Source organism: Heterocephalus glaber, unplaced genomic scaffold (assembly GCF_053883595.1).
Source record: "Heterocephalus glaber isolate CG9 unplaced genomic scaffold, H.glaber_assembly_v1.0 deba00001662, whole genome shotgun sequence".
Lineage (NCBI taxonomy): Eukaryota > Metazoa > Chordata > Mammalia > Rodentia > Bathyergidae > Heterocephalus > Heterocephalus glaber.
Window position 1 is genome coordinate 15,693,599 of NW_028258403.1, and position 12,071 is coordinate 15,705,669.

Here is a 12,071-nt window from a genome sequence, read left to right on the forward strand (position 1 = left end):
CCCAAAGTCTCATGTATTTAAAAGATGATTGGATTGTGGGGGTGTTGTATTCAACAATGGATTCATCCATTGATGAATTTAGTAGTTGAATATGATATTAGGAGGTGGGGCCTGATCAGAAGAGTTGGGTCACTGGGGGCATAACCGGGAAGGGGTTATTCTTGTCTCCAGTTCCTCACTTCTCTCTCTTCCTGCTTCCTGGCTATCACGGGGTGAGCAGCTATCTCCTGCTAGGCCCACTGAGGCAGGAGACAGTGTCAGAGACTCAGAACAGACAGGGTGCCTTCTAGCTCTTGGAGACCACAAGAGCTTCCTCGCTCACTATATTTCCTTAATGTCCCTACATGAGCCTAAAAATTATTCTCCCGCCTTCTCACACTCCCTCGCCCTCTGAAGAGGCCAGAGGAGCATGTGCTCTAACTGCTTGAGAGTAGTGAAAGGTAACCCCATGGGCATTATAATATTGTTAGCATCGCAGCGTTGAACACCCGGGCAGGCTCTGGTAGCCATGCTGGTTCTGTCCAGACCCATCAAAGTTTACAAACTCCCCCTCCCCACATGAGGGTGGAGGCTCAGCTGACCAGGAAGAAGCCCAGTTACCACCTCTGACCACTCCTCAAATTCTAGGGAAAGAAAAGAGGAGCCAGCCATGGAACTCATAGCAGTGGCCATCTCTGTTCTTGAGAGTGGGCTTTCATCACTAGGTGATTCCTGCTTGGAACTCCTCCAAGCGTACTTCAACCTCAAGCCTAAAACAGATGGGGCCACTCTGAGTCAAACTTGCTCTTGAGTTTTCTCATGGGCTGCTCCTTCTCTGCAAAGTGGCCCTTCCCTTTAATAAATCTCTGCCTTTCTTCCTACTTCTGTGTGTCCTGCTCCATTCTTTGTTCACAACACAAAGAGCCTAGATATTGGGTGAGACCGAGGCAACTGTCCAGGAATGCTTCCTTCCACCATCCTATCTCCACCTGGAAAACCCCCTGGAAACTATGAGCCAAAATAAACCCCTCCTCCTGTAAATTGTACTCGTTAGTATTTTGTTCCAGCAATAGGAAAGCTGTCTCCTACACAAAGTACTGAGGAAAAGAAGAAAGGAGGGAATTTATATTATTGATTATACTGTCTTACCTATCACTCATTTAATTGGGAATGAATACAACATAGTGGTTATGAGTGCTGGTTCAAACTGAGTATAGTGGCACACGCCTGTAATCTCAGCACTCTGGGAGGCTGAGGTAGGAGGGTCACAATTTTGAGACCAACCTGGGCAATTTAGTGATTATCAAGATCCTGTCTCAAAAAAAGGGGTGGGGGTTGGGGATTTAGCTCACTGGAAAGGCCCTGGGTTCAATCCCCACTACTGCAAAATAAATAATTTTAAAATGTTAGAAAGTGCTAGGGATGTCACTCAGTGGGAACTGGGCTCAATCCCCAGTACCAGTGGGGGTGGGGAGAGTACTGGCTCTAAAAAGTGAACTCTGAGGAAGAAAGTGGGCAGGGAACATGGGGCAGGAGAGCCTGAAAAATGTTGACAGTAAATTTAAACAGATGGTGCCTGCTGTGACTTCGATGGGGTTTGAGTGTCCCCAAAGTTCCAACGGGTGGGCTTGTCCGGCGGTGGCATTGGTGGGAGGTGGTGCCTAGTGGGGGCCCTTGGTGACAGGGGACTTGCCCCTGAAGGGGATTAGGGTCATTTTCTTTTTCTTTTTGAGACAGGGTCTCAATATGTAGTTCAGACTGGCCTCAAACTCACAGCTATCCTCCTGCCTCAACCGTCCAAGGGTTGGGATTACAGGCATGTGCCACCATGCCCAGCCCCATTTTCTTTCTTTCTTTCTTTTTTTAAATGATGATTTTTTTTAAAAAAATGATGATTTTTGGATGATTTTTCTTGAATGTATTTTGAAACACTTTTTACATAGTCAACTTTATTGTATTCATCTAATCTTTTGTGGTTTTATTTATTTATTTATTTTTTGGTACCGGGTATCGAACTCTGGTCTTTGTGCTTGCGCAGCAGGCGGCAAAATCACTGAGCTAAATCCCCTGCCCCCCCAGGCCCATTTTCATGGGACCCCTTAGTAGTTCTAAAGAGAGGAGAGTATAAAAGAAGCAAAACTGACCCCTTTCCATTTCCCCTTTTGAGATGTTATTATGGTTTAGATCAAGAATGCCTCTGGGCCGGGGATTTAGCTCAGTGGTTCTGGCACCTGCCGCGCAAGCACAAAGTCTCAAGTTCGATCCACGGTACCAAAGGAAAAAAAAAAAATGCCTCGGGTGGGAGATTTAGCTCAGCAGCGGCGCTGTTGCCTGCCTTGCAAGCACAAGGTCCTGAGTTTGATCCCCGTGCCGCAAAAAAGAAAAAAGAATGAGTCCCTGTAGTGGGTGTGGTGGTGCGTGCCTGTAATCTCAGCACTCAGGAGGTTGAGGAAGGAAGATTCTCATAAATTCGAGCCCAGCTTGGGGTACATAGTGAATTCAAAGCCAGCCTGAACTACATAGGGAGATCCTGTCTCAAAAAACTAAGGGACCCCCCTCCAAACTCTCAGAGGTGGGGCTCTTGGAAAGTGATTGGATCACGAGGTGCGGCCTGGTTGGAAGAGGGGGTCACCGGATGTACACTCCTGAGTCTCCCACCACTGCTCCTCCCTTCTCCGTCTGCTTCCTGGCTGCCAGCGTGAGCAGCTTTCCTCCAGAGCAGGCCCTTCCAGCAGGCGTTTCTGCATTTGAGCCTGCCCAACAGGGACCAAAACCTCTGAAAATCGTGAGCCAAAAAAAATCTCTTCTTCTTTAGTTATGGGTGTTGGGTATGGTGTCCCAGTGATGACAAAAGACTAACACAGATATGATCACTTGCTCCCAAGTAAACTGCCGTTGCTGTCTGCTGTGAGGTGATTCTGCCGAGGGCAGTTCTCACAGAGCCTGGAAGTTGGAACAGCACAGATTTGGAAGTCAACAGTACATAGCTGAAGGCATGGAGCATAACTTGATACCCAGCAAAATCTGAGTGTAACAGAGGAAGAAAAATGGGCAAAGCATGGGCAGAGAAAACGATGCCCAGGGCCCGGGATTTAGCTCAGTGGTTTCACCTCCTGCTGCGAAAGTGCAAGGACCCGAGTTTGATCCCGGGTACAAAAAGAAAGAAAGATGCCCAGGTAGAAGACAAGGAATTGCCAAAGTGGTAGGAGGAGAACCCATTTTCTGTAAAGTAACCAAGAAAAGGGTGCCAAGTGCTGTGGAGATGTCACACAGGATGAGCACAGAATTCACTTCTTTGGCCCTAAGGGGGTCAGTAGCTTTTCCAGAGCACTTCCGGGAGAGTGAGGGCAGTCGGTACCAAACCAAAGGTGAAGTGAAGTGCAGTGTGAAGCATGCAGTTCAGCAGTAGAGCACTTACTAAGCATGTGTGAGGCCCTGAGTTCTGTCCTCAGCACCACCACCTTTTGTGGTGCTACAGGAAAAGCTACTGACCCCCTTAGGGCTATAAACTTGAGGGCACACTAATGTGCTTAGAACACTTACAAAAGAAACCAATTTATGTAATCCCAGCACATGGGAGGCTTAGGCAGGTGGATCTCTGTGAATTTGAGGCCAGCCTGGGCTACATAGTGAGTTCAGGGCCAGCCTGAACTACAAAGGGAGACCCTGCCTCAAAAAAAAGCAAAACAAAACAAAACAAAAAAGTTATAAAATGGATAATCATTTTTTCATTTATAATTTTCATGATGATGCTGGGCGTGGTGGCACACGTCTGTAATTCCAGAACTGGGGAGGCTGAGGGAAGAGGATTGCTGTGAGTTCAAGGCCAGCCTGGGCTACATAGTGAGTTCAAGGCCAGCCTGAACTACATAGCGAGACCGTTTCAAATAATAAAAATAAGTCTGCATAATTTTCACGATGATAATTATCCCCACAAATTTTTTTTGGCTTTTTGAGACAGGGTCTTGCTATATAGTCTAGCCTGGCCTTGAACTCACAGCAATCCTCCCTCCTCAGCCTACCAAGTGCTAGGATTACAGATGTGCACCACCACACCTGATGCAGAAACTATTTATACCAAATAAAATCTTATATAAAATTCTAACAAAAACTGAAAGCTTTTACTCTAAAGTCATGAACAACACAAGGATGTCCACTGTCAGGACTCTTATTCAATATAGTTCTGGAAACATTAGCCAGAGCAATTAGACAAGAGAAAGAAATAAAAGGAGTAAGGATAGAAAAGGAAGAAGTTAAATTATCATTATTGGAGGGTGATGTTATTCTACATAGAAGACCCCAAAAACTCCACCAAAAGATTTCTAGATTTGATAACCAACTTCAGTGCCATAGCTGGATACAGAGTCAACATTCAAAAGTCAATAGGGCTGGGGATTTAGCTCAGTGGTGCCACTGCTTGCCTCAAAAGTGAAAGGTCCCAAGTTTGATCCCCAGTACCAAAAAAAAAAGTCAATAGCCTTCCTGTACATGAATAACCAACTCACTGAGAGAGAATTTAGGGAAATAATACTTTCACAATAGCATCCAAAAAAATGAAATACCTAGGAATCAATCTAACAAAGAAAGTAAAAGACCTCTACACTGACAACTACAGTGCTCTGAAAATGGAGATCGAAGAGGATAACAGAAAAATGGAAAGATATCCTTTGTTCTTGGGTAAGAAGAACCAACATAGAATGGCCATACTTCCAAAATTGTTATACAGATTTAATGCAATTCTGGTCAAAATTCCAACAGCATATCTCACAGAATTAGAAAAACAATCCTAAAATTCATTTAGAACCAGAAGAGACCTAGAATAGCAAAAACAATTCTGAGCAACAAAGGCAAGGCAGGGGGCATCACAATCCCTGACTTCAAATTATACTACAAAGCTACTGTGATAAAAACAGCATCATACTGGCAAAAAAACAAAACAAAACAAAAAAACCAGACCTGAGGATCAATGGAACAGATTAGAAGATGCAGAAACAACTCCAGACATACCTAGCCAGCTTATCTTTGACAAAGGAGCCAAACACCTTCACTGGAAGAAAGATAAACTCTTTAATAAATGGTGCTGGAAAACTGGCTTTCCACATGCTAAAGATTGAAACTAGATGCATATCTCTCACCATGCACTAATTTAAAATCAAAATGGATCCAAGATCTAAATATTAAAACAGAAACGCTAAATCTTCCAGAAGAGAGAATAGTATAACACTTGAAGACATTGGTGTAAGCAAAGACTTTATGAACAAAACCCTGAGTGCACAGGAACTATCACAAAGAATCAACAACTGGGATCTCATCTTACTAAAAAGCTTTTGCGTAGCAAAAGAAACCACCAACAGAGTGAAGAGACAACCCACAATGTGGGAAATTTTTTTACTAGCTATTCATCAAAGGAGTACTATCTAAAATATCTAAAGAACTCAAAAAAATCAGATCCCACAAATTTAAAGACTCAATCCAAAAATGGGCATCTGAAATGAATAGACATTTCTCAGATGAAGTAGAAAAAGCAAATGAATATATGAAAAAACATCACTGGTCATTTGAGAAATGCAATTAAAACAACTCTGAGATTTCACCTCACCTCAGAAAGAATGGCTGTTATCAAGAAATCAACTAATAACAAATGCTGGTGGGGCTGTGGAGAAAAAATAACCCTTCTCCACTGCTGGTGGAAGTGTATACTGGTGCAACCACTGTGAAAATCTGTATGGAGTTTTCTCAAAAAACTAAAACTCTTAAGTTCGAACTAGAATGGAACCAGAGATTCCATTTGACCCAGCTATTCCCCTTCTTGGTATCTTCCCGAAAGAATTAAAAGCATCATACCACAGTGATATATGCACACCTATGTTTATAGCAGCACAGTTTGTAATATCTAAATCTTGGAAATAGCCCAAATGCCCACTGACCAATGAATGGATAAAGAAGATTTTTTAAAAATACAATGGAGTATGAATCTGCCATAAAAAGGATGAGCTTCAGACATTTATAGCTAAATGAATGGAGCTTGAGACCATACTCTTAAGTGAAATAAATTGAACACACATGTTTAAATACCACATTGTTTCTTTGGTGTGAGAAACTGAAAGTGGAATAAGAAATAAAATGCATAATATATATTGGGAAATGGGAAGAAAATATTCCAATAGGAAGGGGAACAAGGGAGGAGGGAGGGAGAAAGGAAGGAAGGGACAAAGAAAAAAAGTGAAAACAGAAGGAAAAAATAGAAACAAAGCTTTTGTACAAAGGGAGAGGAGAGGGATTGAGGGGAAGAGGGAATAGGAAAGAAGAGGTGGGATATACCATGTATAGGTACAAGTTCCTATGATGAGAGATATCATTATGTATGCCTAAAATGTACCAATAAATATTTTGCTATGAAAAAAACAAACAAAAAAAAACAAATCATAGGGCAAAATAAATAATAAATAAATAAGTCTCTCTTCCTAAAAAAATTTTTTTTAAATATATGGGCATGCCTGTAATCCCAGCACTTGGGAGGGTGAAGCGGGAGGATCGCTGCAAGTTCAAGGCCACCCTGAACTACATAGTGAGTTCAAAGCCAGCCTGAACTATAGAGTGAGATCCTGTCTCAAAAGAAAGAAACAAAACCAAAAGGACAAAAAGCAATCCCAATATATGAATTCCAATATACGAAACAAATATGAATATATGAAACAATATATGAAATTCCAAAATTCCAGTATATGAAACAAAATAAAGCATTTTCTTTGACTGAAATGGATGTGAGAGGACCCAAGTTCAGTTAAGTCTTTCATTGCCTGGTGCTTCTCAAGTAACTGCTAAGCCGTTAGGGTTTCTTTTTTTTTTTTTTTTTGGTACCGGGGATCGAACTCACGTCCTTGTGCTTGCACAGCAGGCAGCGAAACCAGTGAGCTAAATCCCCGGCCCAGGGTTTCTTAACTTGGGGTTTCTGGAATGCTGAGGGATGTATGGCAAGAATTCAAGGGACCCATCAAAAATCATCTCTTTATTTTAATTACCCACTAAGTGAAACCTAGCAGTTCCTTCAATTATGAATACAGGGAATAAACCAGTTACTGGCATTATTTATAGCTTCATTACCAATAGAAATCATGCTTTAGTTAGAAACATACATATTATTGTACAAATCACACACATATGTGCACATATATGTACATATATATTATATATGTATATATTCGTGTGTGTATGTATACATACATATATGTGTGTGTATACATATACATATATATATATATATATATATATATATTTTTTTTTTTTTTTTTGGTACCGGGGATTGAACTCAGGACCTTATGCTTGCCTGGCAGGCGCTGTGCCACTGAGCTAAACCCCAGCCCCATATGTATATTTTGAGATAAGGTCTCACTATGTAGCCAAGGCTGTCCTTGAACTCATGATCCTCCTGCCTCTGTCTCCAGATTTCTGGGATTAGAAGTGCATCACCAACCAGTTTTAAACCATTTTTCTGGCTGAATTGGAGGCACATACCTGTAATCCTAGCTACTCAGAAGGCTGAGAGAAAAATTGCGAATTTGAGGGCACCTTGGAAAACTCAGGGAGACCAGGTTCAAAATTAAACTTAAAAAGAGCTCTGGGAATGCAGCTCAGTGTTGGAGGCTTGCCTGGTGTGCACAAGGCCCTGGGTTCAATTCCCTGAGCCACGGAAACACTACCCTGAGAAGTTCACAGGCTTTATCAGACTGCTGAAGGGATCTCTGAAAGGTTAGGAAAGCCTGTAGAAATTTAGATCTCCATAATAATTACCTGTGTGGAATAGAGGGCTCCCAAAGTAAGGTTTCTACTTTAGTTCTATATCTTCTCGGAAATGATTTAATAGGTTTGGTGATTTAAAGGCCCTTTTTGTTCTTGATACTAAGGAGATATTCTCACTCAAGAAAAAACCTGTTGTTGGAAACTTGTTTCAAATAATAATTCTGTACTTGAAGGGAGATGTCTTTTTTTACATTTATTTTTTAAGTGTTGTTTAAAACTCATTTCTAGGAAATCTTTTCTGTGTTGGTTCCTTCTTTTTTCTTGCATTCCCTTGATGGTTATCCAATTGCTTATCACTGAATTCTTATTCTTTCACAGGCCTATTTCGTCTCTCCAACTGGATTAGAAGTGTCCTTGAGAAGCTTATTTCTCAGGATGCCCAGAATAGTGTTCTACAAATAGACACTCAATAAAGGCTTCCTGATGAGTGTCAGGCCTTTCAAAAAAGTGAATTTATTTACCATAAAAGCAAGATTAAAAACCAACATGGTTAAATTATTGTGTTATTACAAGGAAGTGAGAAAAGATGAACTTTTGATTCTGGATATTATCTGTGGAAAGAAGTATGACATTATGTTTATAAATAGCTTTTATTTACAAAGAAGAGTTTAAAATTTTTCTTTAATAGAAAATGATCTTTTATTTTTATTTTTCTTCTGGTACTGGGGATGGAATTTGGGACCTTGAGCTTGCCAGGCAGGCACAGCACCACTGCGTTACATCACCAGTTGCCAAAATGATCTTTTAGATGCCCTGAAAATTCTGTTTCTATCACCTGTACAGAGTGGGTAAAGCTTTCTCTAACTTGTAAATTATGTGATAAAGAATGCTAGCAAATTAAAATCTAAATCTAAAATCTTTAATTCAGCCGGGTATGGTGGCTCATGGCTGTAATCTCAACACTCAGGAGGCTGAGGCAGGAAGATTGCTAAGAATTCAAGGCCAGCCTGGGTTAGTTACATAGTGAGTTCAAGGCCAGCCAGAACTAAATAGCGAGACCTTGTCTCAAGAAAAAAAAAACTTTAATTCAGAAATTTAGGCATTGCTTATACGTGGACAAATTTTATAATAAAAGCTCAAGCATTGAATAATAGAAATATAACTGATTTTTAAAGCTATAGACTACCCCATTCCAAAGATACCTTAGTTATGAAAGGGTTTGTTGTGTTTTTTTGCTATTTTAATATTTTTATTAAGGGATATAAAAATATCCAGAAAGATAAATAAATGTGATACAATGGTATTTGTCCTAATATAAAGAACTTTCTTTCACATTGTTCCCTTTCACAATAGCCTTCAAATCACAGGAGGCAGTTGATGCCATGCCATTTCCTCTTCTTTTATTATAGGCTGTGGGTTTCTGAATCAGAATCCTCCCCTCAGTCTTCTCATTTACTTATATTTTTTTTTTTTTTCCAGTACCGGGGATCAAACTCAGGACTTTGCACTTGCAAGGCTGGTGTGGTGCCACTGAGCTAAATCCCAGGCCCAGTCTTCTCATTTATAAATCAAATTCATTTTCAATCCATTGTTTCGAGAAAGCGTACTTTTTTCTGTTTCACAAAGAGGACATTTTTCTTCACAACTGGATCATAATGCAAAAGAGTCAGTTTCCTAGAGTTGGCCTCTCTTGGCATTGAAGGTCCTATCTGTCCTGGCCTGCCTCACCATTTTCACCAGGAGGGTTTTTGACTTGCTCTTAGCAAAGGAGATAGTGGAAAGGAACATGGCTACCGCACCCCTGAAATCTCTGTGACTCAACTATGGTAGTTTTGAATTTTCCAATATCATACGAAAACTGCTGAAGTTTAGGCTTATAAATTCAAATCCTAGAGCTAAGACTTTTTTTATAACTTTTTTTTTAAGACAGGGTCTTGATATGTTGTTCAGGCTGGCCTTGAACTCACAGCGATCCTCCTGCCTCAGCCTCCCAAGTACTGGGATTACAGGCATGTGCCACCATGCCACCTATGACTTTTAAGCTAATGATTTATTTCATGCTATCAAAATGTTACTTCCATTAGAAATGTGTTTAATATTTTTTCTTCCTACATGTATGAATTTCCTGTCGTTTTTTTTTTTTTTTTTTTTTGGTCCCAGGGATCAAACTCGGGACCTTGCACTTGTGAGGCAGGCAGCAGCACCACTGAGCTAAATCCCTGGCCCACCTGCCTAGTCTTTTGAGTTGAGCTGATATGTAAGTTATCTTAAATGTCAACAATACTAAAATAGTCTAATTTTCCAAATAATGACTAAAGCCTTTCATTTAATTACAAAATGAATCAAGGCCCCTCAGTTGTCCTACCTACCACTCCAAGACATTCATCCCAAATGTACTTCCCAGTGCCTTCAGGCCTCTCACTTCTCCCTCCTTCCACACATTTTCCTCAGTCGAGAATAAGGTTTGCATTTTAGAAAGATCATGCCACTCTTCTGCTCCAAAGGAAAAAGAGCTTTTCAGTACGCACAGGTTTCTCGCTCAACCTTGTAGCTTGTTATCCATGTTGCTCAATGACCTGGTTCACACCATCTCCCACTTGGGTTCACACTTGACTCAGCGGCTGTGACGAACCACTGACAGGGCCTCCATAGGTTTCTTTTTCCAGAACCACCTTTTCCTGATTTCTGGTGGATTCTATCACCTTTCATGACCCAGCTCAAACACTACTTCTTCTGTAAGGCCTTCTCCAAGCCTGGCCCACTCCAAAGTTAACCATTCCTCCTTCTAGGGCAGGTGGAGATATATGGCCAGACTTTCCACATTGCTGAGTAATCATGTTCACATGCTTATCTTTTCTGTATCCTGGTAAACTTTTTGAAACAAAAAAGGTGATTTGTGTTTGTTGAACTGAACTGAGTTTGATATAATGATCTGAGTAATTGGGAAACAGAGTGGGGATGTTTACAGAGTGATTCATAGTGGCCAGGATGATCATGTTTCTTCACAGTAAACATAAATGTTATGTTGCTTTAATCATGAGGATTACCAGATCCACTTGGAATAGCACACAAAATGTGGAAACTAAGGAGGCAATTAGTCAATGTTTGGCCTGCATAATTTGAGCCAAATTAATAAATATCACTTTTATTTATTTATTTATTTTTGGTACCAGGGATCAAACTTGAGACCTTGCGCTTTCGAGGCAGGCGCCAGAACCACTGAGTTAAATCCCCAACCCAATAAGTATCATTTTTTTAAAAAAATCATATATAGAGTGCTTCTGACTTAGGATAAAACATATCTTTTATGTTCTATCTTAAATCCTTTAGCAATGGCAAAGTAGACTAAAGGATGGTTAATTTATACTGTACACCAGAAACTAGCATCTATTAAGCTTTATCATACAAACAACAGGAGGAAAATAAGAATCCTGATATACCAGAAACTATTTACTTGGTAAAGTAATTCCCTTGGGGGAACAGTAAAAATTATGCAAGGGGAGCCTATTATTGATTCTAATTTAACAAAAGTAGGTGCCACAAGAAATGCAGGAAAATGTATGGCTTTAATATTTATGGCAGGTGGCACTCAGTAATGTAGCCAATGTAACAAGCATTTAGGTAGGCAGAAATGCTGACAACAAAATCTGCTCCTCTGTGACTAGAGCCCCCAAGAATTCTTCCTCATGAAAACAGTAAAGAATCTGTACAAATATTTAAAGTAAAGTCTTCCCTCTTACAAGAATACACAAATAATTTAAAACCAGTTTTAATGACAGGAATTTCTCAATTAGTCATAACGGTTTTAACACAGGCAATCTGTAGCATTTAAAACTACCTCACATGGTGATGGATATAGCTCAGGGGAAGAGCTCTTGCCTAGCATGCATGAGACCACAGATTCAATCTCCAGCACTGCAAAACAATAATTTTTAAAAAGTTGGGCCAGGGATTTAGCTCAATGGTTTCAGCGCCTGCCTCACAAGCTCAAGGTCCTGAGTTCAATCCCCAGTACGAAAAAAAGAAAAACAAAAAAATTTTAAAAAGTTAAATGCCTATGAAGAGAGGAACCAACATATTAGTAGTCAGAAATATGATGAATAAAGCAGTCATTTAAACTTGCTCATGATTTAACTAATTTGTTCTTTTCTGTATTTTGCAGAGTTCTACACTAAATGTGTAATTTTTGAAATAAATACAATTTAAAAATAATCAGCCAGGTGTGGTGGTGCACATCTGTATGTCCTAGCACTCAGGAGGGTGAGGCAGGAGGATCGCTGCAAGTTTGAGGCCAGCTTGGGCTACCTCAAATAGTGAGTTCAAGGCCAGGTTGAATTACATAGTGAGACCAT

The 12,071-nt window shown here is 40.3% G+C and overlaps 1 pseudogene; it reads right to left on the reverse strand.

Annotated features, from left to right (window-relative positions):
* Window positions 1-9,145: 9,145 nt before the first annotated feature.
* LOC101705636 (large ribosomal subunit protein bL33m pseudogene) lies at window positions 9,146-9,627 on the reverse strand (annotated as a pseudogene).
* Window positions 9,628-12,071: the final 2,444 nt, after the last annotated feature.